We start from the raw sequence: 25,273 nt of genomic DNA, 5'->3' as shown, positions 1-25,273 counted from the left end.
CTGTGCTTAATTTGATAAACTTATAAAATTTGCTCCATTAAATTTGAAGAGACTGTTAATAAACTGATTAAAAATAAAATACAATATTTTTATTTTTATAGAGTTATATTTTTCAATCATTTCTAGTTTATTTTAAGGATTGTTTATATGACATGCCAATCTTTACAATAGAATTTTAAAAAATTATATAGAATGTTAAATGTATTTGTTAGTCTACCATTTTTATACTGCAACTTTTAAATTTTGCACAACACTACAATATAAAAATAGTAATCTAAATATTTAAAAATAAACTTAAACTTAGCATATAAAACAATTAACCAAACAATAATATTTATTAATAATATATATTAAATGTGTTTATTTTCTTCTTAAGTGTCTAGTTAAAGAACAAAAACTGGAAAAATTTAAACTATCAAAAAAGATGAAATGATAAATATTTTTAGTTTTAATTTTCACTTTTTTAAAGAAAACCCTAACTAAGGTTTTCTTTAAAAAGTGAAAATTGTTTAATGCTTAAAAAAATCTTAGTTTTTAATCCTTTTAATTCTACTCTTAAATACTGCTAATATATTCAGTACTTTTATAATAACAATATTTAACATTTTATTTACATAATATTTACACTCATTGTCAAAAAATATATTTGTTCAGGTAGAACTGTCTGATTACTGCAAAACTCAGCCTACAACTGTCTTAGATAGATAGTTAAATTATTATAGTTTGGCCTGATTTTATACCAGAGTGCCTTAAAATCTCTTCCACGGTGTCTTATAAAAAAGGCTTAGGTTTATAGAGGTTCACTGTGGTTAGAATTTTTAGTGCACCTATTGTTTGGAAATCTTTGAATGCCAAGCATGCCTATGTGATTCAGTCAAAGACATTATGCACAACTGACAGAGTTTGAAAAAGGTCTCATAATTGGGCTTGAGGGAAGCAGGTAGGCCATTTTGTTGAAATGCTCTGTGGACCATTTTGTCCTGACTATGAGGCTGTTGCAGTATGTGAGGCCATACATACTGTACATAGCAGGCAGCTTCTGGATGTCTCAGACAAACCATCAGGAGAAATGACAGTCTGCAACAGCATCTTTGTTCTCTATTCAGAGCCAGATAAAAGCCTTGCTGTAGAGCCCTGTCTCTTTTTGTACTAGTGGTAGGTGCAGAGGCAAATTTGCATGCACAGCAATCACTATGAAACCTGCCATTAGCATTCAAACATTATCAATTTTATTTGTGATGGTGCTGTCATAGAAAAGCATGGACTGCTAGAGTAGCATCATATTGTCTTTAATAATGAATTTCAATTCTGTATGGGAATGGATGGCACCATGTTTGTGTTTGGTGGTGAATGTTTCAATCTCACTTTTACTATTGAGTGTCACACTGCTCCCATTGCTGGTGTGCTGATCCGATGAGTATTTGGCATTACAGTTAGTCATCCTGAGTATTAGTGCAAGGGACATTGACAAATAGTATTATGTTCAGGAAATCATGACCATCATCATGTGTTGCTTTTTGTGGCAGGACTGCACATCCACTATGGTTTTCTAGGAATGTCTCCAACAAATTTGGATGATCTGTCCAAATCTGTCATCCATCAGGCATTTGTAGGACCAGAAAGTATGCTAGTTTTGGCCGTCTAAGAAAGTAAGGAATCTGAAGTAGCACCAAAGTGAGTGAAGTGGGATCAAATAGCATGCCAGTAGCCATCTAAAAGTGTGAGGGATCTGAAGACAAATCTGTATTGAAACATCTGTAGACAAATCTATTGCAGAATAATATAAGATGCCTATATGCTTTCATACTCAATTGTGTTGCTTTATATATTCAGGAAAGAGGAAGTCCTACAAGATACTAAATGTTTCTTTAAATTGTATTATTGTTTCACAGGAAATTGCACCTTTGTTATAATAATGTAATAAGTTATTACCATTTTCATTATGTTTGCATTAATAAAATTTGTCAATTCCAATTCCTTCTCCTTAGTTCATAACTTTTTGTCAATGAGTGTATTCAAGAATCCTTTTACAACTCAAATGGATAGTGCATTTGTATGACATATAGTTTATCTGTTTGTATTGAATATAGAAATAATTTGGATTTGATATTTAAAATTTAATATTTTCTGGATATTGTTCTTCAATCCCTGAAGCTACCCCTAAAGATGAGTTAAATTAAGCTCAAAAACTCTTGAGTTGTAATATTTTAAAAACATTTATTTAAAATAGCAATTCTTAACTTTCTTCACTGCCCATTTTCTTGAACTTTTAGAATGTACAATTTTTGAAGTGAAAAATTGTTAATTTCTTTTATTTAAGAAGATGGGTTTTCTTTTATATGCGTTGTAACAAAAATTAAGAATTCAAATTGGAAATAATTAATACAGTCAACTCCCCCTATAACACTGTTGATTATTCCGTTTTATATGAATTCCATGTTGTACGAGTCACTTAGATTTTACAAATACGTGAGCCGTTCACAGCCCGGCACACATATTTGTAAAATCTAAGTGACTCATACAACATGNTTTTATATGAATTCCATGTTGTACGAGTCACTTAGATTTTACAAATACGTGAGCCGTTCACAGCCCGGCACACATATTTGTAAAATCTAAGTGACTCATACAACATGGAATTCATATAAAACGGAATAATCAACAGTGTTATAGGGGGGTTGACTGTATTAATAAGACACCCATTTTTTATTCTAGCAAATATATTAAAAAATGAGACAAATGTTTTCAATAGATTGACACCCTGCTTCAGTTATGATTAACCTGAAGCAGAGCAGTCAATATGCTCAAAAATGTTTGTATCATTTGTTAATGTACCTGTTGGAATAAAAAAAAGGGTCTTGTTAATAATTGTAGCCTAACTTTAGATACAGATTAAGCAATTAAGAAACTTCATCTATATCTTTTTAGATCTAAGTTGGATTTAAAAACAGATTTTTTATATCTAGTTTAAGGATTTACAACAGAAAAATCCATAATTATACATTTAATTTGATGTGTTTATTAAGATGTTATTTTAAAGAAGATTCTATTCTCAATGGTGAAAAGGTGAATAATTTATAAAGTTCAAAGAAAAAGATATCTCACAGGGGATCTGAAATGCACATATCTCTGGGGTATGTGCATTTCAGATTAAAAACTCCTAATCTAAAATATTGTTTGATTATCCATATTTCTGATGTTTCTAAAATTTTTCATCTTCATTAATCTTGAAATAACATTTCTCCTCTTTTTGATGGTAACATAATATCAACAAGATATAAGTACAGCAAGGGTGGGCAGCCATTGGCATGCATGCTAATTGTGGCATACCAATGACTTTTTTCTGGCGTACAACCCAGAGTCACATTAAAAAATAAATATCTAACATCTTTTTATATATATTTTTTTGTATTTTAAAAAGAATTTATTGTGTTTCTGTGTTTGATTATTTGAAAAGATTCTCTCAGTACTTAAGACACTAAATAATAGGCTCCAAAAAATTTTAGTTGCATGTGAGAAAATTTTGCATTATAAATTTGGCAATTTTGGCATGCACAGTTAGAAAAGTTGCCCACCACTGATATAGCATCTTAACATCATCTTAAGAAGTTCATTACACATTGATCTTAGTTTCCTTCTTAACATTTCTCATAATCCTATTCCACTACATGCTGTTTATATATTTTTGAAATTAATAAGTACAGTACAACTATCTATAACTGTATCCTTAACCTTCAGAAAATTTTTATTCAACTTTTGACAGTTGGATGATATATTATAGATTCTCATAATTTAGAGTCTACACCATATTGCCAATTGTCATAAACTACACCAACATACCAATTGTCATAAACTGTATACATAACATAACACAAAGAGTCTACACCAACATGCCAATTGTCATAAACTGAATACATTCTTTACTTTTTTATTCTCATAATCAGAGAATGCAAAAATATATCAGAAATAGCAAGCTGTCACAAAAACTAGCAGAAGAAAAACTGAGAATAATTGTTAGTTGGAATGGAACTAAATAATAGAGCTTAATGAATGGAAGAATCTTTTAAACAGTGAAAGAAGTGTTTATATATACATTCATTTTGAAATGAAATTAAGAAATTTTAGGAGCTAAAGGAAAGTCATAAATGAGGATAAAATATTATATGTATATTGTTATATATATATAACAATATACATATAATATTTTATCCTCATATATGACTTTCCTTTAGCTCCTAAAATTTCCTAAAATATATATATACACAGTATAGAATTATAGAAAAAAAATATTATATTGTATTATGTATTCAGTAATATATTATATAATTTTTATATAATATAAAAATGTTTGAATTGTTAGATTTGACTGTATATATAAATATATCATACAGTAATTAAAAATGGTAATGGTATTCTCAGGTTGCAATCAGAAATAGAAATCTTATTTTAAAATTGAAGAGTTTTCATTTAATCTTTGTGTTCCCTAGCATATTGTAAAGCCAGTTAAACTTATAGATAATTACTTTTTAGGAAATAGCAAGTTTTATATTTTTATAAAAATAAACAAATTTCTATAAATCCAAGTCATTGTTTTTAACATCAAAATTATACAAACAATTGCATTCTCCTGAAAATTGATCTACAGGTTTATAAGCATTTGAAACTTTTATATAATTCCTCTAATAAAAATATTAATTGATATCATTTGAAATAGCACAGTTGGAATCATAATTTGAAATATTGTCACTGACAAGAGTGTCACCAGTCAATGGGCCAGGGGGCAAGATGATATAAATTGATAGATGATATGAATTGTATGTAGGTAAAATAAAAACGATTTATAAAATTTTAATCATTTACAATGTACTGGAGAAGAAATATCTTAATTAAAATATTTTTTTTTAACTGACAAGAAGACTAAGAAGATTATTTTAATTAAAACGTAGCATTTAAATAATTTTTTCGGATTTCTAGGGGGAAGCTGCCCCCTTGGCAATGCCCTTAGTCACTGATATCATTTAATATCAACTGTTTTGAATGGATATTTCAGACTATGAAATGATAACATGAACATTTCATATCAGTTGATAATCAAATTATTATTATTAAACTGATATTAGTATGGGAATTTTAAAGTATTATAGAGAAATACATATGACATCCCAACATTTTATAAACAAATCTGGCTAAAACTGTTATGGGATCACTTATGGACACAATACTTTTAGTTCTGAAAATATCAATGGTCAAATATTAAAATGTATTAAAAACTCCAAAGGTATTATCCATCAAGTTATCAAAAGATTTGTATTGCTAATAAGTAAAAATTACATCATTAATTATGTATAAAATATTAAAAATTCTATTTTTTCATCACATTTTGTATTATCACTTAAAAAACAAATATCCAAAAAAGATTTTTTGTATATAAAATGTAATACTTTTAGATAAGCCTGTTAAATTATTATTAGATGAAAACTCTGAATTGAATAACAAATACATCAATAATAATACATCAATAAATTTTAATTATCATTTTTGTAATAAAATTCACATTACAATATTTTAATTCATTGAAAATAGATTATAGGTATTATATTTTTAATGATGGAACATATGGAGAAATATTAAATTTTGCTATTTAACAAGTAGTATTCCAAAACAATTTTGCATTTTATAATCAATTGTGATTCTTTACAGACAAATCAAAAGTTTTGTCTGTAAAGAATTAATCTTTATTCATGTAAAAAAAATTTTTTTAAACATCCTATAATTTTATTAAAATTTATTCTTGAAATTCAAGAAAAATGTATTAATATGGATGAAACAAAATATAGTAAATGTTTCATAAATCAAACAACGCAGAAAAAAGTAATTAGTTATGGTAGTTTTGTTTATGTATATTTTTTAGTTTTAGTATAGCAGCTAGTTTAAAGGAATAAAATAATTTCTTTTCAAAATTTAGTTTAAAGTTTCCCAAAAATTCAAGAACAAGTAATATGATGTTGATGTTGCACATTTTCAACATTAAACAAGTTTTCACTAACACTACTAGCACTCACTCCTTCTCCAATGGACACAGATTAACGAAAATTCAAATTTTAATCAGTCAGTTGACAGTTGTTGCTTGTAAAATAAACTAGTAGTTTGAAAATATTTATTTAAAAGTTGTTCAATGCAAATATAAACAAAAAACAACAAAGACATCAATAAGAAAAAATTCAGAAGAAAGGTTGGTGTCTGTGTGAATTCATGTGCTTCACTTGCATTGAATCTACTAGTAGGTATTAAGTCATGTGTTAATTATACAGGTAACCCCCGTATAACACGGTAGTTACGTTCCAAAAAATTGTATGTTATGCGAATCAAAGAACTAGTACGAAAAGAAGGGTTAGGTTCCAAAAATTAAAATACATGCTACTATATTTTCATAATTAAGATAAATATCTTTATTAAAATGTTCTTAAGTGATACATATTAATATAAATTAAACAATGTTTTCTTTGTCATCACTTTGTCATCACTAAAAGCACTATTAACCGAAGAGTGTTTTATTTTTGGCAAGTTATCATTATCCTCTGAGCAATTTTCTGCATTATTTTCAGATTCATGCTTTACCTTTTGCAAAAAGTGTATGTAATTTTAGATTGCTTGCTTCTAGTTAAAAGATCTTTATAAATTTCCTTATATGGTGCTAAGCACTTATAGAATAAGGGAAAACATCTGGCAACACCAGAAGCAGAAAGCGTCGAGATATGGCAAAATTGAAACAATTTTCGCAAAGGACCATGTGTATGGAGACGAGAAAAGAAAATTTACACACTGAAGTACTAATAGTTCACGAAAATTATTATTTTCGTGAACTATTAGTACTTAAATATGTAAAAATTTATTACATTTCGTGTTGTACGAGAGTTTTACCCATTTCTCAAACCATGTCAGAGTGAATCCGTGTTATAAAAGTACCGTGTTATACGGGGGTTACCTGTATTATTATAACAATAATTATCCAGTGTTGTGAGTTGTCCAATTGCAGTAAAATGCAATTACCAGAACTTATATTGATACATCACATATTTCCTGATAACATAAATGCTGAGATTTTATTACGGTGAAAAAATTTTCATTCACTTCCTTCCTTTCTTTATACATTATTAAAAAAAAATAGTATCTAGATTGTAATTTAAGAACCATTTCTTGTTGTGTCATGTTTTAAAATTATATTTATTTATTTATATAATTGCGTAAATTTCTTTTCCACTATCTCTTTTACAAATGTAATGAATCTAAAAGATCATATTTTCAGTAGTATATTGCCAAATTTATATTTCATGATTGGGTGAAAATTTTTTTTACTCATTTTTATTTACAAAATTCATTAAATCAGTTAGTATTTTTAAGAATGTGTAAGTTTATTTAAAAATTTTTGTTACATAATCACAATGCCAGGCTGAAATTTTTAGTCGTCTTTTAATTTAAAAATCACATGACTTCCAGTCCAGAATGGAAGTTCATATACAGTTAATTGGGACTTCCAGCCCTAAGCTTTCCATATTTGGTCTCAATTTTCATCTATCTAACTCTGTTTTCAAGATTAATGAAGGATGGATGGATGGACATACTATAATTGGAATATATGGGTCTGCAATCTGACAAATTGCAGCCCAACAATTTTTAAAGTATTGCAAACTTTATCTTAGGTCATCAAAATAATTAAAAGGATACTATTGAATAGTGTATACCGCATAAATTTGAAACTTAGAAAATTAAACATTCTTTCTTAATTATAAAATAATGATGGCTTATGTTAATATGTAAGTAATTATAAAGACAACAAGACAATTTGATGATGATAAATTTACAATAATCACAATTAATAAAAATATTTCAAACATTTCTGACATTTTCCAAAATATCATCATTGGAAACTGAATTTTAGAACTAAAAAATTATTTATAATATATGTCTGTCTACATCATACTCTGTGTGTACTGCTAGCCAAAATCAATGCTATGGAAGCTGGGAAAATACTTAGAGCATGTCAGTTAAAAAAAGTTTTTGATTATCAAACAAGATTCATCACAGAAGATAATGTCTCATCTAAGAAGTTTTATGTTTAAATTACATCACAAGTCTACCATGCAATCTTTAAAGGACTAAAGTATGTATCAAAACCTGTCCAAGATGATGATGCCACTCTTATCCTGCCATAACCGCAACAACAGCTAACCTTCCATCAAATGTGAGCAAGTCTTTGGATTTTCTTATTGTGGCTGCAATTACCATTACTTTTAAAACAATATAACTATAATTGTGTTATGAACTCCCTCTGCACCCCTTGTATTGTTAAGAAATTTTTGTATGGACAATAATTTAAGGATCTAGTGTAATGTTACTTTATAACATACTCCATCTTGCAGAGTTAAAACCAATGTGTTATACAAAGTTGCATATACTTTTGATGGTTTACAACTATCCTCTTCAGGCTGATTTGATTAGACTCAAATCAAACGAGATTTTTCATATTTAAATAAAATTGGAACATAAAAGGCAGCATTTTTTAAAAAATGCTCCAACTATGTGCCCATGAAATGTAAGAAATTTAAAGTTTGATAATAAAGATTATAAATTATTTAAAATAAAAGTTAATAAATGTTATGTTAATAATAAACATAAAAATAAAAATAAAACAATTTTAGGCATCTATTCCTTAATTAAAACACTTTTTTATATCAATCTGTAGTTCTATGATTTTAGTCAATTATATAAAATGATCTATAGTTTGGGAATGTCAAAAGTGTACTGTTACAATAGGAGAGAGGAGATATAAAATTCCTTCTATAGGAATAACATTCTTCTATCCTGGCATTGTTTAAAATTAACACATGGGACCAGAGGGGTTCATAATCATGATATAGGATTCTTTTGGCCAGTTCTGTAGTATTCCTATGTCTTCCTGATGTTTTTAGACAAGTGTTCTGAAAATTCTGGTAGTAGCTAATATAATTAATTGTTACCCCTAAGAGACTGTGTTGTAAAGGTTTGGCATTGGCATATATTCCCGATTTTTCCAACAAGTCAACTTTGTCATTGCATAACAGCCTATGTAAGGTAGGTTGGGAGTTAGTGGGACAATAAACCTGAACTTTTTGAATGTGCATGTGATACTAATGACAGTAACCTTATGGTATTGTAATTTCTATATTGGTAAGGTCCTTTTTTTTTTTGTACAGAGTGGATGATGGAAAGAGAATTATTTTTACATGGTTAACCAGGTATTTGAATTTTGCAGGTGTATAATCTGCCTTACCTACTGCAATTGATATTAACCACAAGTCATTGTCAACTGCTAACTGACTAAATGGGGAGAGAAATGCCCTGCATATGAGAGCTGTTATGACTGAATTTACTTACTGGGGTTGGAAGGCTGTTGATGAAATTATAAGGGGCAGGGCATTAAATTTATGGAACACGGAATGTAATTCCATCTGGAGATCTGTATATAAGCAGATCCAAGAATGAAATTTTATCATTGATCTCATATTCCATGGTGAATGAAATGAAAGAGTAGAACAAGGACAGCATTTCTATAAATGTTAATAGTTTATCCTCAGAGCCATCCCAAGTGATGTTGTCTATATATCATAGGTAAAGGAGAGGGTATCACATAGTAAGTGGGAAATTGAAGGTTTTTGTTTCAATGTTCCCCATAATAATTTTGGTTATTGCAGCAGAGAGGTGAGCTCATTGATATGTCATGTTTTTTTGTTGTAGATATTGCCATCAAAACAAAAGTAATTATTTACAGTAATGAATAACAATGCCTCACATAAATCTAGTACTTGAGGCACCAAAAGGCCCTTCCTAATAAGCATGGTGTTCACTAGCACAACAGCCTCAAATTGTGGTACCAAAGACTACAATGATTCTACATTAATTTTGTAACCAAATATCAACAAACAGTCTCATTGTCTTCATAATTATTTTCTTTCCCAAAATAAACATATAAAATAACTTCCACCAGTGGCGTGCCATCCATGGAAGCTGTGGAAGTGCTGTTTCCCTTGTATTTTCTAAAATATACATATCGTGCGATTATTTTCGTATTTTAACGTACTTTGAATTAATTAAAGTTAATATTTTATTATAATCGCATTGTGTATCTTATTACAAATTTCTATACTACATGTGAAAAAAATGATAAGATTGCTATTGTATATTTGAATATGAATTCGTATGTGCATATTTCCAATGGAAACGCTGTATTGTCGAATACAGAACAGCTTCCTTCCACGGTGAAAATATTTAAAATTATGTAAATCAGCCAGATTACAGGTATTTGTGCATTTGTGGATGTACACACCAAAATATCGTATTACACTTCCAATAAGTCTATTCAGGGCTGGCACAGCTTCCCTATCATCAAACGCTACCGCACGCCACTGACTTCCACATAAAATTATTTACCATAACCACTTTTCCAGAGTTAACATCTTCATTATCCTAATGCTTTCAGATTCCTACAATCCATCTTTAGAGACATCAACAACCAAAAAAATATAAATATCTAAACCCAATAGTTATATATTAAAGCCAAATTATTGCTGAATTATATTGAGCTATATTACTACCATCATTATTAATTAAATGCTAATTAATTTGGCACTAGAGGTTGAGTGCCATAATGAGAGTTATAGGCCACAGGCACTGATTTATCTCCAGCTGATGCTGTAAGTAATGAAGTATAGTTATATCTAAATTAATAAGTTCTTGGAAGCAAGCGTTGGACAAAGGTCTGGTTAGCATAACTGGCAATGCAACTACACAGTAAGCAAGAGTTGTGGGTTCAAGTCCCACTTCAGGCTGATTCTTTTCTTTCAAAAACATCTAAATTAATTATTAAAATATTAATTTAATTATAATTATTAAACTTAGCAAGAGATGGTGCATGATGCCTGCCTCTAGTACCAAATTACTTAGCATTTAATTTATAATATGAGGTATAGCATGATATAACTCAACAATCATTTGACCTCAAAATAAAAAAACATCATATATTTGTTAGTCATTCCTCAAGAATATGTCAGAAAATACCAATGTATCCCCGCGTTTTTTTATGCAGCGAGAGTGTAGCGAAATGACGTCACGAGCAGTATTGGCCAATTAGAAACCATTTTCAGTGTGTTCGCTGTAAAGCGCTTCTCGAGCGCTGCATAAAAAAACGCGAGGTATCCATTTTCAGCAACCATCCTCTAACTGGAAAATAGTTTTGGATGAAACTGCTGCAACTTCAAACCACATGATTTGTACTGTACATGATTTGAATTGATTGCTTTCTAACATTGTCTGCTCTCTGCATTGCTACAGTGCAGGTCTATACTAGGCAGGGTAAAACAGTTCCACTTACAGGTAAGTCAGAGTACACTCAAGAGTGCTGTGTAATCTTGCTATTTCTCTTCAGAAACATCAAAATACTGTCTTTTATCCAATAAGTTTAGGTGCACTATTAAAGTTTCAATCCTTATAATTTAATTTAAATAGTTGGCTAATTTTTGCAAAAAGCATTTAATATAAAGGTAATTTTTTAATAAATGTTAGGGGATTAAGTTAATCTTACACTATTACCAAAAATATATATTTCAAGTGAACAAATCAATCTATTAATATTCATTCTATGCAACAACAATTTAATGGAATACCTTGGGTTTCCCAAAGTAAATTGCACAAGACTAAAATGAAGTGAAAGACAATGATAAAATTAATGGATTCTTTCCAAAACTTCATGAGTCTTTTGAATTAGCAAATTTTTATTTTTTTAGTTTGGCCAGAGCAATGGCAAAAGTTCATAAAACAAAATCCCATAGACAAAACCACATTGCACAAAGCTCATGAAGACATCTATGTGTATGAAATATAGTTGCCAACCATCAGCATTTTGTATGCTCTGTCATTGGACAGACTGCTTTTCCCTTTTTCTAGCATTTTTAAAGCATCAGTTTGTGAGGTACAGTACATTTTTAAAGAATTTGTTATTATCACATAAACACTTCATTTAACGAGTTTAACACCAGTATATATACCAAAGACAGTGTATGTATTTTATTATGAATGAGTGAAGCAAATCAGAACAATGTTCTCAGATTCCTTCATTTGGGAAGGAACCAAGATTAATAATTTTATATATGTATGTTGATATTTTAGGTCAAATGTGATAATTTTAAATGGAAGATAAGATAAATTGCATGTTTAAATATGGAAATTTTAGTGCCATCATGTTGGTGGTTAAATCAATTTTGGCCAACTCATCAGCGGAAGGAAGCGAGTTACTTTTACAGTTTTACCAAATTATTGAACAGTACTTCAGTTTCTCTGCTCAAAAAGAAGAAACATCCAATTTATCACCTAAGAATATACAGGTCATAGGGTATTAACTTTCTCAAGAAAAGATCATCATCAGCCTTACTATTTTGCAAAGATTACAAATTTTTGTAAAATAGTAAGGCTGAAAATGATTTTACCACGCAGCATTGCAGGGCCTTCCTGCATTACTATGTGGCAAAAGGAAAAGATATTCAGTGTGGTAAGAAAAAGATAAATATCCAGAAAAATTATTATCCTTAATAACTGCAGTGAAAGTCAATAAACTGACAGGTGGAAACTGTCATGAGTACATTGTATCGTAACAAAAGAAATTATTAACAAAGCAAAACATCACACAAAGGCATATAACAAAAGCCACTCATCATGCAATATTAAGATTCATGACATATCAAGATGGAACACGTCGTAAATCTAGGTGTAGATTTATGATGAGTCTTGTAAAATATTTGATTTTATTTAAATTGTAATATTAAAGACTTTAAAGCTATTGCCATACTCTTGACAGTGTTTATGGCAATAGCTTTTTAAGATATCATATGCAGAGATAACATTAAAATTTGTTTAATAAAGCTATTTAATATAAACATTGTGCAATATCAATGTTGTTAAAACATTTTTTCGGTTTTTATGTTGTCAGTGGTTTTATGCAAAATTCAGCATTTTTCTACCAATGTTTCCATTTTAAAGGTTGGCAAATATGATGAAGGAATGTTTATACAAAACTTTATTGGATAAAGTAACATGTTTCATTATTATTCTAACACTTACAAAACAATATTATGTTATAAAGCAATCAATTATTACTTATTTTAAAAAAAATTAAACCTTAAGTATGCCTAGTGTATAGAGTAAGTCGGTTGTAATGATGTGTGGATAGAGCAGAATGATAATGTTTTTTTTTCCCTCGCTCTTTGTTAGGTTTCCCTAGTACTGACTAACATTGCAGAGATGTGGAATTTGGTAAAAATATCTCCAGAAATGTTTCAAATTTGACACTGACACTACCTTGAACTTTACTAAATAATAATATTAGATATAATGTATTTAGTTTATGGATAGCAAGCCCAAATAGGCTTGCATAAAATAATAAAATACTCATTTTGTTTTTGTGTGTGCCAATAAATTTCAAAGATAGGATAAAGATTAAATTTCATAAAATGTTAAAGTATGAGGCAAAGGAGTCGCCAAGGGGGGCAGGAGGGGGCAGCTGCTCCCCTAGAAATTCAAAAAAATTATTTAAATGCTAAGTTTTAATTAAAATAATCATCTTAGGCTTCTTGTAAGTTTAAAAAAATGTTTTAATTAAGATATTTCTTCTCAGGTACATAGTAAATGATTAAACCTTTATGAATCATTTTTATTTTACCTACATACAATTCATATCTTCTATCAATTTATATTGTCTTGCCCCCCTGGCCCATTGGCTGGCGACGCTCTTGGTATGAGGTATAAATTTAAACATAGTTTCTTATCCAGGGAATTCACATCAATTTAATATAATTTATATTTAACTATCAAATAATACAAAATCTATAATAAAAACCAGGATTAATATTACTTTGAAAAATATTTACATAAAAATCAATAAAAGAAAATGAAAAAGAAATCAACAAGCAATGATAATTAATGAAAATTCTGTAACCAATTTTACTTACTTTGTAAATTTTAAATAAACATTATTTCTTTTAAAAATCATTTACATTTAAATGAAATTCTCTTGCATGACATGTTTGCCACTCTGGGTATGGTATTTATTACAATTTATTAAAATATTAAAGATATACTAGTAAATATTACTAAGAGCTCCCACTTCACAAATTTATGCGATAAACAATTACATCTATAATTGAAAAATTTATATTAATTTTATAGTTTCGTATATATTTATGTTGAACTTATCCCATAATCTGTATACCTATAAAAAATATAGACATCTTATTTTGACAAATTTTACAGGTACATGTACATCTTATTTTGGAAAATTTAAGTTTTCATTTTTTTAAGTAAATAATAATTGGTTGCAAAGTTCATAAAACAATTATTTTAATATTAATAATAATAATAAAACATGTTTTGTTTAATGAGGTTTTGTACAGTACATATGATCTTTTGTCATTTAAACAAAAGTGGTATTGACAATGATATCATAAAAGATATTAATTTCAATATTTTGTATAAAATGGATTTAGCTATTAATAGCTATTATAATTAATAGCTAAAATGGATTTAGCTATTAATTATTTCTCAAAAAATAGTTGGAAAGAACTGTGACTGGCATTATCATTGATGATACTGTTTTTGACAACTTTATGCTGAGAAACAATTTATCTGTCATATTAACAGTTTTATTATTTTTATATTCATTTGTATGTATGCTACAAAAATTATAATAAAGTTTTTAAATCTAATTGAATAAAATTTGAATGAATCATTTATTAAAGCAAATATTAATTTAGATTGTTTTATGGCAAGAGCAAGGGAATATTATTGCAAAAATTTTAGAAATCATTGAAATACAAATTTTAAATATTTTCTTAGAACAGGCATTTTAATATACCATAATTTCCTAGTATGATAGCTTGCACCTGCTTTCAAATTGACTTTAAACTCGGATAACCCACAGATTACTGCAGGAAATTATAACAAATGTGTCATATAATGTTCCAAAAAATCCAGATATATTTTAGTTACTATATACAATAAAGGATCCTAAGTACACCAATTAAAAGCACTTATTACTTTATAGAACTTTTCTAAACTTTTCATTACTGTCAAATTATGAATGATTAATATTTTATTCAAATGAATGAATTCTATTATTATTTATGGATTTAAAAATTTATATTAAATCTCAAAAATGTTTTATTTTAACAAATTAAATTAAATTTTTAATGAAATCAGATTTACTGTTATTTATTACTGTTTATTTTCTTAAAAAACATTCTATTTTTAAGCAGCATTTTTTTGAAATTTTTCATAAAATTATAACTCAGTAAATAAAAATATAAAAGAACAAGCAATTATTTATTGTGACATTGTCACAATGCTGTGTTGCAATTTTTAATCATATTTTAAATTAATTTAATTTAAAACACATTCTCTCCACTTCAAATTATTGATAGTAGTGACTTGCCCCTATACATTATACTTTTTCTTTAACAATTGAGTCTTGCCAGTCATCTAACTAATGCCTTTCAGGGGAAATTTTTCAATTGAAATAACATTACTTCCGGTTTGCATCAGAAGTTCTTATATAGTTAATCATGGCCTCCTGCCCCTAAGGTTTCCATATCTGATCTAGTCATTCATCTATCTAACTCCATTCTTGAGATTAATTAAGAAAAGATGGATGGACAGATGACAGTGGAAATTTATAGGTCTACAATTTTTTCAAATTGCAGTGCAATAAGACAAATGGCATATAAAACATTCTTTGTTTTAATGCATCAAAAAATAACTTCTAAAATTTAAATAAATATGTTAACTAGTTCCTGCAAATCAATAATTACTAATTGTTTAATAACCAACCAACAGCTGAAATAATCAGGCAGAAATTATCCTACAAATTTGTAGGATAATTTCTATGTGATTATTTCAGCTGTTGGTTGGTTGATTATTAATTAATACATCAAATTATTGGGATGTTGATGTAATTACTGTTGTTTTTTGTTTAACTGTTAATATTTCTAAAACCTTAAAATTTGAAAAATTAACTGCATTTTTTAAATATAATTAAAAAATGCTTGTTTTTTGAATTGATAATACATTAAATAACATTTATAGTTCAGTGTATCAATAAGGAAAAGTAAAAGATACTATAAGATTGCATCTTTTATTTTATATTTTTTTTAGTTATATTATTATACATTTCTGTGTAATAATATAACTAAAAAAATATAAAATAAATTAAATTCCCACATGCTTTTGAGCACCATAGATGACTTTTAGAGGAAATTTTTGCTTTTTAAAAATCTTCATCAAAATTCAAATATAAATACATGCCACATACAAATAAATTATAACGTCATCAACAAGAAAAAACTACTACAACTATCTTTCAGAAAATTATAGCAAAGCAGTGAATCTCTCTTTCTGAGTTATTAATTTTCATAAAAAGTGCATAAACTCAAGGTTGCAAGTGAATAGTTATTGTGGAATATTGAAGGGTTTTTCTTGTGTAAACTGTTACTTATAAGTTTATTTTATTATTTTTCTGTGTATAATTATATAGTTAATTATAATTTAGGTTAACTTTCTTATATTTTTAAGAAAGTTATGTGAGGTTGCTGATGATGGGAGAGTAAAAGGGAAAAAAAATCAAATTCAGGATGGATAGAGGGGTGTGTATACATTTGTGGGTTTAATGGATTCAGAGACTGGATGTCTTTACAGATATATGTTTATTTATACAGTAGACCCCCTATAACACTGTTGATAATTCCATGTTATATGAATTCCATGTTGTACAAGTCACTTAGATTTTACAAATACGTGAGCCGTTCACAGCCCGGCACACGTATTTGTAAAATTTAAGTGACTCATACAACATGGAATTCATATAACATGGAATTATCAACAGTGTTATAGGGGGTCTACTGTACATAAATATTCACTTACAGAATGATTTTGTAGCCTCTTTTTTCAAAGGTGTTTGAGGAATTTAAATGTCCAAAAACAAATATCCTGGACCAGTCATGGACAAGAGGCAACATGACTGTAGACAATTCATCATAGATTGTCAATGAGATCATTTGTTGTAGGTTGTTGGATAAGATCAGGCCTTGGCAGTGCTGTACATTGGCTTTAGCACAGGAAAATGAAGTCCAAGAATAGTGGCAGCACCATACATACACAAGTGGAATGGATTTATTAGGATGGATGACACTTCACAGTTCAGAAATGGTGGAGAATAGATATAAATGAGTTATGGATCTTTACAGCACTCATGACAAAACTGAGCACAAGGAACAAATAACATCATGTCATTGAGATTTGGGCCTTTATAGTTTTTGCTTTCAGATTAAATGTTCTGATTGGCTTCAACTTGTTCTCATCTTTTCCCAAATGACCATTTCCCTGTATCCAGATAAAATTGGTCCAGATCAGGTTGTGAGAAATGTCAATCTTTGATGTTTAACTTGCACTGCATAATGACTCCAACAAGTGATGTTTAATGAACATTGATATGATTGCTCATAATTTAGTACAATATGCTCTCTTTTTTGTCACTGAGGAATCTCTATTATTTCTTAATGAAGCATTTTTATTAAGCAAGATATTTGCTTTCACTTCTATCTAGGGTAGCCAGATACTTGAGGATAAAATCCAGGACAGATCAAGTTCTTAAAGATACTGAGACACTTCAGTTATAGGGCATGCAATAGATGTGTATTTTTACTCTGTCAGTCATAGAAATAAATTTAAAATGTGGAAAAAGATACTTCATTGTAGGAACAATTTTTAGAATAAAGTCTTCCTGTTGCTAGATGGCAGTTGGAAAAATTCGGGCCAGTCCCAGAAAACCAGGAAATCTGGCCACTACATCCATCTCATCATTATTTTACAAACTTTATGATCATAAGATGAAAATTCATCTCTTCAGTTTGATACTCTTTAAAATTTCAATATGTGAGATTTGTATCTTACTTGGGAATCACAATTATGGTTTTAAATTAGACTTGTATAAATGTAGAGTATCTTTAGGTAATTGTTATTTAAAATTTATATATTTAAATATTTTTAAATGTAAATTTATCATATTCCTCATCAATTTGAATAATAAGTTTTGGAACAGTTGTAAATTTATAAATAAAATTTAATTAATTGAAGTATTTTATTTGCAGCATCCAGACAGCACAGATACCTTTGCTTTGGAAGAACATCCCTGTGGTACCACTGAAGTGAGTGTATATGGCTTCCTTGCTCTCTGTTGGCCCTGTCTTTGGCTTCAGTCTTTGGTAAGACCTCCTGTCCTGTTTTTGTTTTTTTAGAAGCCTGGGTGGAATATCAGTTAGTGACAAGCTTTAATATAATTTGGAGATACAGTTTTTCTCAGAGAAAGTTAAAAGAGTATTTAAAGAATTTAGTAATTACTATACTGGTAATTTATTGTAATGTTTTAGAACATTTATTGTGAATTCACTTTTTTTTTTCAAACAGAATTATTATTCCATTTTTATATTTTCTAAGAAATACTCTGCAAACTATAAAAGATATTTCATTATTCCAGTGCATACAATAATACAAATTGTGAAAAATTATTTTAAAAAATCCAACAGTTATAAAATTAATTTGACAAATTTGTTTTGCTTAATATATCATTATCACTATATTATAACAGCACAATCACAGTTTTTTATGAGAAAATTGAAAATTATGTATTTAGTAAAATTTGTGATAGATAAAAGAGAATAAAATTCACTAATTTATTTCATTTAATAGTTTTTTTGATAGATTTTATACCAGATTTCTCTATTTAGATTCACAAAATAATGTTAATAAAATTCATTATTATAAACTTCCTTTAAAAAATATTTGTAATCACAGATTGATCTTACTTTTATTAAGTAAAATCATAAATTCATATTAAGAGAAAAATTTATAATTCTTAAATAATTATATAATTATTAATGAGAAAAACAAAAACGTTACAAAAATCTTTTAATTGCTTGCATTTATATCTATTATTTTTTGTATTTTTGTAATGTTTTATTTATACAGGGTCATTTGTTTATAGTGTTTTTAATTCATTTTTAATGAGGTGTGAATGCTTTAATTTTAACATAATTTATAATTAAATTCTAAGTAAAAAAATTAAATATATTTTAAAAGTTAAACAATTTGTTTTAATGTTGAAATAAACATTTATATTTTTGAATTTAAAAGTTAGTTTTATATATTTATATTCATCCCTTGAATTACACAATACCATATTTTACAATTTAGGTTACTTTGAATTTATTTTACATTCAAATCATACATATTTATCGTTATTTATCGTTTATCATCTACATTTCAAATTACAATCTAATTTATCTGCCATTTTTAAATGTATTACATCAGTCCAAAAATAATAATTTAATAAAATAATAATTCATTTGATTTTTTTTGTTAAGATCAAAGTGAAGTATAATAGTTGTACAGTGATCAGTTATTGAATGAAATCTTAATCTAAAATTCAATTCTAATGTAATAATTTTTATTTTAAAAAGAGAAAATATTATTTTTAGTGATTTAACATTAATAAATTTTATGCTATCTATACTGTAATTTAGTTTCAAGGAATAAACCACCATCTTAAACAGTGATATAATCTCAAACTCAAACTTTGGCAAATCTATACTGAGATGCACATCATACTGTCTTCCTATCCATTTCAATACTACAGTAGCTTGTTTGTATGACCCTCTTTGATGCAAACTAGCAGCATTTAGGATATTAATCAGGAGGGCATATACTCATTGTACAGTGGCACATTATACTATGGGAAAAAATGGCAATTGCCTGGGGCCCCTGTGAAATGTACAGTGCGGACAGGAAAACACATACACGTTTTACCAATTAAACAAGTTTAATTTCGCGCTAACATTGAAACATATATATATACAGAATAGGTTTCGATTCCCGCTGTTTACCTACAAACATTTCCAAAATCCTGAGTGACCAGGTATACCAACAGACCGGTAGTTACTTTCTTGGTAACTACCTCCCGACAAATTTAGTTGTGCGCGTAAACTTAAACTAACTTAAACTAAGAGATAGGAAAGGTAGAAGGGAAAATAAGAAGAATTAAAGGACAGAGGGTACCCAATTTTCCTGTTAGTTCTCCACCGTTTCTCGTCTCAGCTTCTTTCTCATCTGTTCTCCTTTTAGAACAATTTGGGTCCGTCCGTTCTGGGGTTTTTTCTCTATAATCGTCGACCCAACTCTTCTGCCGATCCACTTCTTACGGCCTCCTTCTGCAGTGCTCCCTGACTTTCCGTTTCAGAGCCTGCTGCCACTCATGTCTCTCTCTCTCTCTGAGTCCGGCACAAGAATGCTTCTTGAAACTCTTCCTTTTTTCCTCCAGCCTCGTTTTCCCTTTTGTTCTAACGCTATCTCCTGATGGGTTAGGGGTGAGGCAAGTTCTCCAAAGTCCGAGACAAAGGAACAAAGAAATCGGAAAGAAGGAAAATTCTAGAATTTAAATTAAACTAAAACTATACAGACTAATAATAATAATAATAACTCTACCATGGTCACCACACTTGGTCGTGGTGGGAGAGCCCAGTAATTTTACTAAACCATAGGGCAATGCAGGCTGGAGCACAAGCTCCTGGTAGGGACACCCATGCCAGTAAGATCTATGGGGAGAAATGAAGCTAAGAGTGACCATACACCCACATTATGTGGAGATAATTATCATGGTAGTAACCAGATCTAAGTATGATACTGGCTCGGACGTCGCCCGGGTTAACAAGGTCCGCGTTCGTGGGTTAGGCAGAGGCTCACGTTCGAAAAATAGGCTCTTGGTTACCGGTGGCGAAAGCAGTGCCGGCCCAAACATGGCTACTGCAATGCCCTCAACAGATGTGAGGAATCAACCTGGCTTTGGTGTTTCTGTGGCAATGCATCCACAGACCACAAAGGCTGGAAAACCATGCCAACGGATGAAATGGACAACAGAAATGAACAAGTTTATCATCCTTACTTACTACACCATCACAAAACTCGAAACAAACATGACAGCATACAGACAACAACTACACCATAGATTCACACAACAATATCCTCACCTCACTGTCACCAAACAAAGGGTTGTTGATCAAAAACGAACAATTATACACAACAGCCTTATCCCACAACCAACACTTGAACTTATCAAACAACAGGTTGCTGATCAAATACATCAACAGACAGAAACATTTAACATTAATGAAGATCACGTAACCTGTCAGCATAATCCAGCAACAAGCATTGATAATAGCACACATACAACAACTACCACTAATGATACTACAGGCACTTCCTCATCTATCACTGATAACATAGACATAGAATTAGTTNTCACAATGTACAAAACACATGCACAGAAAAAATCAGCAAGTACACAGAACTCGCCTAGGAAATAAGGCATCTGTGGAGGATGGATAGAGTGCTTATTGTACCTGTCGTTCTCTCCTGTACAGGTGTGATACCTCACACACTACACAAAAGTCTGGGAACATTACAATTGAGTAGAAATACATACATCACATTACAGAAGGCCACTATATTGAATACATGCCATATTGTTAGGAAATTCCTGAATACAGACACACACACTGACACACTTATTTAATTTTAGTTTTGTTTTGGTTGCTATGCCTTGACGTTGGTCCGGCATAGTACACAGCCACCGGTGTGTACCGAGTATAACTCACAAAACCCAACATAATAATAATAATAAAAGAAAACAGGTGTGTAGCCACACCCCACTAACAGGGGGCCCTAAACAAATCTTTTATAAACTCATTACCATAGTAAGAATATCAGAATTTAAATTTGGACCATATCTGGGAACCCTAGATTTCTACTGTGGCGCAGGGTGCACTGGCACAGCAAAGAACTTAGTCTGCAAAAGGTCGCATTAAAAATGAATGAGGATACCAGGGATTCCCCAAAAATTCCTATGAAGAAAATGTTTGAAGTCAACACTGTACATAGAGCCCCTAATTTAAATTTGCCTGGTTTCCCATGAAACTATAACCACTGCCATTGTGCAAAAATTCAGGATAAAGCAGATAGTAATATCATTAGGTTACAAAGTTAAAATGATCAACTGTCTGATCCAGGCATTTTTTCCAACAAACATAACACCATCCCTAAAAGATACTCAATGTTTATATTATCTGCCTGATTGAACTTGATACTTAAATAATTAGCAGAATTATTCAACACTAGGATCATATACAAATGTAATTTCACTTTCTATCAGTACTTAAGAAATGATAAGAACAAGATATCAGAGGACAGCAAAACAAGGATTTACATAATTCCAGCAAAAATGGGTAGTAATGGGTTGAAGAGAGTAAACATCATATACACAATTAGAAATTTTGCACAGTGGATTAAAGAACACAAATACAACATCAATAAAAATAGGAAGAATACAGTGTTAGTAAGTTTTGCTAATAAAAATTGTGATAAACTGGTCGATGAAGCTAATGGAACATTTCACAAAATACTGCAATGGAGCAAGGAACAGATGCTCCCAATTAACTATGCAAAATGTGAAGCAATGGTGTGTACTCGAAAAAATAAACGTGGACAGTTACAAAAAACCCTTAAACCTCATATGGATAATAACAGAATTAAACAGGTGAAAGTTTTGAAATACCTTGGAATATTCTTCGACCTAAAGCTCAGTTGGCACAATCACGTGAATGAAATTAGCAAGAAAACGAGTCAAAGAGCTAACCTCCTCAATTGGATTATTGGAAAACACTGGGGATTAAACTTTACAAACAGCAAATTAATTTATAAGATGGCAATTGAGCCAGCTATTTTATACGCTGTCCCTGTATGGCAAGACGCACTTAACAACACACGTTTGCAAAAAATTACTGTCGATACAGAGAAGAGCAGCAATAAGGATTACTCGTGCTTATCGAACAGCTCCGACAGATGCAATACTGGTACTGGCTGGACTAATGCCAATACATATCACGGCAAGAAAAACAGTTTGGAATTGGCTCTGCACTAATATTCGGCTACACAGTTACACACAGGAGGATATTGAAAAACGTATTAAAAATAAAATGATTCCAAACAGCTACTGGAATATACCTGATATTATTAAAAAATATGAAATTGATAGAACTAGTAATGATATATGCCTCCAACTACACCCAGCAGACATGCACAGCTACGAAATAAGTTTCGATTATAATCCCGAAACAAACAGATACTTTCAGTGGATAGTGTACACAGATGGTTCTAAGCAAGAGTGCGGAGTGGGAGCTGGTGTGTGCATTCAAAACAACAACAATAAGACAATATACCAGGCCAGATTAAAACTTGCTAAACATTGTAGCATTACACAAGCTGAACTATGGGCCACGTACAAAGCAATCACCCAAATAAAAGATAACTTAAATAAATACAAAGGTAACATAAAATTCCTTATTGACAGTAAGGTGGTTCTTCATGTCTTGGCAAAAACTGAAAACATCACGCTACTGGGCAAAGAAGTTATTAAAGTAGCACAATATCTCAGTACCACCCGCAATATTCAATTCAGTTGGATACCAGCTCATAAAGGACATAAAAGAAACGAATTGGCCAATTCTTTGGCCAAAATGGCTGGTACTCTCAAGACACAGGATACATATACCAGGTTACCAAAATCAACACTGAAAAATTCCTTAAATGAAAGGGCACTACTTGAATGGCAGGAAAATTGGAATAATTCTACAACGGGGAGACTTTGCCACCAGTTTATTCCCTCTATTACTAATCACATCAAGGCTAATTACTACAAACCTAGATCCGAAACCACCCAATGTTTAACGGGGCACAGCAATTTTATGGCCTACCTCTACCACTTTAAGAAGAGAAACACTAATAAATGCCAGTACGACAATAATAGTGTAGGAGATGCCATTCATTTTATATTCCACTGTGAATGATATAAGGATCAACGCATTCCATTCTATAGGGAATGTCTTCAAGAAGGTCATAATTGGCCACCGACACTACAAAACATTTTTGATAAGAAAAATCTCTGGAAGTGTTTTGAAAGGTTTATTGAAAGCACTAGGGCTCTTCTGCCAGACTTCTACAGGAAAGAAAAAATTCTTGAGAATGAAAACAAGAACAGACAAGTTGAGCAGGAAGACAGTGAAAAATCAGAAGAGTGATGTTATCAGCGATTGATTGATCGGCCATGTAGAATTCTTCTGTACATAGTTTAGTTGTCTAGTATTAGTTTAGTTTTAGATTCTAGATGAAAAAAAAATATTCCCATTTATATGTATTGGGTCCTCACGTACTATGTAATCTGTATTATTATATCATAGTAAGCTGATATTTACATTCTCTCTGTGTGTTAAAATTGTAACCAGTTCTTAATGTTATTGTAACATTGTAGTGTTCAAGGTTAGTTTATACCTACTCATATGTAATGGGTTTTGCATTTTACTGTCACCGGACCATTTCTCGTAATTGTTAATACTGTATAACGGTCTTGTCAACTTTTGTAATTTTGGTTATTAATAATTTCCGATGCAGTGCTCTGAGGTCCTAATAACCTTTTTCAGCATTACTTTTTCCCCTTTTCCTTTATATTTCTCCCTTCAGAACCTTTCCTTCAACCTTTTCTTCACTCCTTTCTCTTCGTAGTGGGCTAAGTTTGCAAAAGCAGACAGACCTTCCTTTCCTCCTTTATTATTATTATTATTATTAATATAAGGATGTTGAGGAATGTTTCATTGCCTTCCCATACAACCATGATCAAACAAATCTAGAGTATTAACAAAACATTTATGGAGAATGCCTTAATGCTAAACAGATAAAGATGTGGAATGTCTAACCATGGCAGGAAATATGCAATAGTTAAAAATCTAAAACCTTTTTTGTACAAATTCTGTATTGGTGTTATTGTGTTGTCAGATATTTTGATGTATCATTCTTTTATGTTTATATACAGTATCTAGTTATGTTTTTTTTTTTTATTAATAGATAACACTACTTGTAAATCCAGCAAATAGAATGTGGACAAAATTAATTGGTATATAAAAATTTAGTCAATATTTTGGGGTGGGATGTATGACATTTTCTAAGTTAGAAGCATGTTAATGGAACTGCAGAGTTTTGTAGCAATTGTCAAACAGCCTAGGAGTGTATAGCAAACAAACAAACATTCTCATTTATA

The 25,273-nt window shown here is 30.0% G+C and overlaps 1 long non-coding RNA gene across 1 annotated transcript in view; it reads left to right on the top strand.

The window, feature by feature from the left end:
• The window catches only part of LOC111620190, a 78,210-nt gene that overhangs the window by 49,278 nt on the left and 3,659 nt on the right, over window positions 1–25,273 (top strand). Inside the window, exon 2 of the long non-coding RNA XR_002755870.1 lies at window positions 18,225–18,338. This is a non-coding gene — a long non-coding RNA (uncharacterized LOC111620190). The remainder of the gene's footprint in view (window positions 1–18,224; window positions 18,339–25,273) is intronic.

This window comes from Centruroides sculpturatus, unplaced genomic scaffold (genome assembly GCF_000671375.1).
Source record: "Centruroides sculpturatus isolate CEXI.00-Female unplaced genomic scaffold, Cexi_2.0 scaffold206, whole genome shotgun sequence".
Taxonomy (NCBI): domain Eukaryota; kingdom Metazoa; phylum Arthropoda; class Arachnida; order Scorpiones; family Buthidae; genus Centruroides; species Centruroides sculpturatus.
This window is presented reverse-complemented; position numbering and strand designations above follow the sequence as displayed.